Consider the following 4,598-nt stretch of genomic DNA (forward strand, 5'->3'; position numbering starts at 1 on the left):
TGGGCATGGAAAACTGGTGCCTGGAACCTTAAACAAGATCCTAAGCTCTACAGCTGTTCTGCGGACCACTGTTTCTCTGCTTTTCTTGGGTTTTAGCAGAGGAACTTTCAGTATCTGTCTTTGCTTACTTGCCCCCAAACTGGAAGTCTTTCTGCACATTTCTTATAAGGACTGGTCTTGCACACAGCAATAACTCATGGAGAAACAATCGATGCATTGCCCTTTTCCCCACTCCCTGGCTCTCTTCCCATACTCCTTCACTCCTGCTTCTTATGATTACTTCCCAAATCAACAACCTACTACATACCCTAGTCTTAAGCTCTACTTTTGGGGATCCCATACTATACAAGGAGCTCTGGTAGCGTAGTGGTTACGAATCGGGCTGCAAACCTTAAGGTCAGCGGTTCGAAACTACCAGCTGCTCTGCAGGAGAAAGATGAGGCTTTCTACTCCCGTAAAGATTTACACCCTCGGAAACCCTATACAGGGTCGCTATGGGTCGGAACCAACTAGATGGCACACAACAACATATTATACAAAGGAAGTTATAGTACAGCAGATATAGTTGTATTTGTGGTGTAGTGGTTAAGTGCTGTCTAGTGGGTTCTGACTCATAATGACCCTGGATAGGGTTTCCAAGGAGTGGCTGGAGGCCTTGAATTGCTGACTCAAACTGCCCTTGTGGTCCAGCATGTTATCCTATAGTGCCACACCAGGACTCTAGGTCATACTTACGGAATAACAAATAGTGCAGTTTGCTTAGCACAGAGTTTTCAAATTTGCCTAAAAGACTTGGTCTCTTGTTCAGAATATTCCCAGTGTCTTTTCTTACAGAATCTGATGTATGGGACGAGGCATGGTGTCCGTGGTTATGTGCTGTAGAATCAGTTCTGACTCACATAGACTCTGTGTAGAGTTTCTAAGGCTTTAAATCCTTATGGGAATAAAAAGACTCATCATTCTCCTGTGGAGCAGTGGTAGATTTGAACTGCTAAGCTTTCAGTTTGCAGCCCAATTTATAACTCACTACACAAGTGATCTACATTTCTAATTCATAACTAATCCAGTAATTAAGTTTTTAGTAGTCAAATCAGAGAACAGTGGATTAATGAAGAGTGAGCTTGTTGGGATCAAGGGAGAAAGGAATAGAGAATTTTAAGACCAAGTTATTCTTATGAGAAAATTCAAAAGCTTTATTGCAGAAATGGAATGTATTATGGAAGCAATGGGGAGCCATGGAAGATTTAGTTTGGAGCAGAGGACTATGACTAATAAGAGATTATGAGATTATATGGGAGAAGCAAGATATAAACTTGTTAGACAAGAGTTTATGAGCTCTGGATGCACCCACCAAACAAACAAACAAAGACACTCAATGCCATCGAATGAATTTGGATTCAGAATGACCCAATATAGGGTTACTGAAACTGTAAATAGTAATGGGTGCAGACAGCCTCATCTTTTTCTAGTGCAGGGGTTGGTGGATTTTAACTGTCAACCTTGTAGTTAGCAATCCAGTGCTTATCCTACAACACTGCCAAGGCTCCCTTCTGGATACACAATTGCTTTAAATTATAATGGCTAATGGACATAATATCTACTAATGAACTTCTGTAGTTTGAAATTGATCACACATGCAATAAATATGCATTGATAACTACTGGCAATTAGAATGAAAGTTGGGAACAAAATAAGGATCAACTTTTGGAATCACATGGTCTAATTTTACAAAACTGATGATCTATTCATTTAATGACAGATGACCTCTTTTCAACCATATAAATGAAGGCTGTACACTTGTAACAGCTTCCTCAGATATACTACAAGGAAATAAAATCAATTACATTTGTGTAAAAAGATGAGGAAGAAGCTCAATGTCATTAGTCAGAACAAGGCCAGTGGCTAATGCAGAACAGACCACCAGTTGTTCATATGTTCCCATTAAAGTTGAGGAAAACTAAAACAAGTCTATGAGAGCCAAAGTACCGCCCTGAATATATCCTATCTGATTTAGGGAACATCTCAAGAATACATTTGAGACATTGATACTAATAACTGAAGACCAGATGACTTATGGCATGACATCAAAGACTTCATACAAGAAGAAAGCAAAAGGTAATTAACAACACAGGACAGAAAGACTAAAATGGACTTCTGAAGAAGACACTCTGAAATTTACTCTTGAACATAGAGTAGTTAAAGTTAAAGGAAACAGGGATGAAGTAAAAGAGATGAAGAGCAAATTAAAAAGGGAAGTTCCAAAAGACAAAATAAAGTACTAAAATGAAATGTTCAAATAACTGGAGTTAGAAAACAAAGAAGGAAAAACACACTTAGCATTTCTGAAGCTGAAAGGACTTAAGAAAAAATTGAAACCTTGAATTGCAATATTGGAGGATTCTGTATGCAAAATATTGTATGATGCAGGAAGCATCAAAAGAAGATAGAAGGAACACACAATTATTAAATTATTCAATGTTCAACCATTTTAGAAGACAACACATAAACAAGAATAATAAAGTAAAAATGCCCAAGCTTCAGTAGAGGCATTGGAAAAAAAAACAAGGCTCCAGGAATTATCAGAATACCCATTTAAATGTTTTAACAAACAGAAGCAATTTTGAAATCAACCACTCATCTATACCAAGAAATTTGAAATATAGCTACCTGGCCAACTGACTGGAAGAGATACATATTTGTGCCCATTCCCAAGAAAGGTGATCCAATGGAAGGCAGAAATTTTAAAACAATATCACTAATATCACGCTTAAGTAAAATCTTGCTGAAGATAATTCAAAAATGATTGTAGCACTACATTGACAGGGAAGTGTCAGAAATTTAAACTAGATTCAGAAGATGATGTGGAACAAAGGATATCATTGCTAACATCAGATGCATCTTGGCTGAAAGCAAAGAATCGCAGAAAGAAGCTTACTTACGTCCTATTAACTATACAAAGGAATTTAATTGCATGGATCATAAAAGAAAATTATGGATAACATTGCAAAGAATGGGAATTCTAGAATACCTAAATGTGCTCTCATAGAACCTGTATGCAGGGAACAAAACACAGTTGAATAAGGGAATGTTTAAAATCAGAAAAGGTATGAATTGGGATTGTATCCTTTCACCATACTTACTCAATCTGTATGCTGAGCAAATAATCTGAATCGCTGAACAATATGAAGATGAATGCAGCCTCAGGATTGGACGAAGACGCATTAATAACCTACAATAAGCAGGTGGCACGATCTTGTTTGTGCTTGATGAAAGCAAGGAGAACTGGGAGTACTTGCTAATGAAAACCAAAGGCTGCAGGCTTCATTACGGGTTTCAGCTCCCTCTAAAGAAAACAAGAATCCTCACAATGGGACCAATACGCAACATTGTGATCAAAGAGAAAAATAATGAGGTCATCAAAGATTTTGTTCTCCTTGAATTTACAGTCAACACCCATCGTAGCAGTAGTTGAGAAATCAAACAAGGTATTAAAAATATCTGCTGCTAAAGTTTTGGGAGTCTTGATGTAGCACTGTAGGATAAGCAAGGTTGATAGGAACTGCTAGGTCTACAGTTGAAAACTACAGCTACTCCTCAGAAACCCTATACAGGGTCACTATGAGTTGGAACCAGTTCAGTGACACTTAAAAACAACTATGACAAAGACCTCTTTAAAGTGTGTTTAAAGCAAAGATGCCATTCAGAGAGCTAAGGTGCTCCTGACCCCAAGCAATGGTATTTTCAGTTGCCTCATATGCAGGTGAAAGCTGGACAGTGTCTATGGAAGCCTGAAGACAATGGACAAATGTGAGTGAAGGTGAGGACTGAATACACAATGGCCAGAAGATTGAGCAAATTATTTGTAAGTACAGCCAAAACTTTCTTAGAAATAAGGATGGCACTACTTTGTCTTGCTTATTTGGGATATGTTTCCAGGAGGGACCAGTTTCTGGAGAAAGACATCAGGCTTGACAAAGTTGTTATTGTTGTTGCTGTTGTTATTAGGTGCCATCAGGTAAGTACCAACTCATAGCGACCTTATACACAACAGAACGAAACACTGCCCAATCCTGGGCCAACCTCACTATGGTTGCCACGCTTGAGTCTATCGATGCTGCCACTTGGACAATCCATCTCGTTGGGGGTCTTCCTTCTCCAGAGACTGGTCCCTCCTGACAATATGTCCGAAGTATGAGAGACGAAGTTTGGTCATCCTGGCCTCCAAGGAGCACTCTGGCTGCACTTGTTCCAACACAGATCTGTTGGTTCTTTTGGCAGCCCATGGGACTTTCAATATTCTCCTCCAACACCATAATTCAAAAGCATCAATTCTTCTACAGTCTTCCTTATTCACTGTCCAGATTTTGCATGCATATTGTTAAGTGCTGTCGAATGAGTTCTGACTCATAGCGACCCAGTACAAGGTTTCTGAGGAGCAGCTGGTGATTTTGAACCGCAAATCTTGTGGTGCAAACCGACCTTGCTGTCCAGTGCTTATCCTAGAGTGCCCACCTAAGAAAGAGGAAGACCTTCAATGAGACAGATAGACACAGCAACAGCAGACTGAAACAGAACAGCAATTGTAAGGATGAATGACA

This window comes from Chrysochloris asiatica, unplaced genomic scaffold, assembly GCF_000296735.1.
Source record: "Chrysochloris asiatica unplaced genomic scaffold, ChrAsi1.0 scaffold00023, whole genome shotgun sequence".
Taxonomy (NCBI): domain Eukaryota; kingdom Metazoa; phylum Chordata; class Mammalia; order Afrosoricida; family Chrysochloridae; genus Chrysochloris; species Chrysochloris asiatica.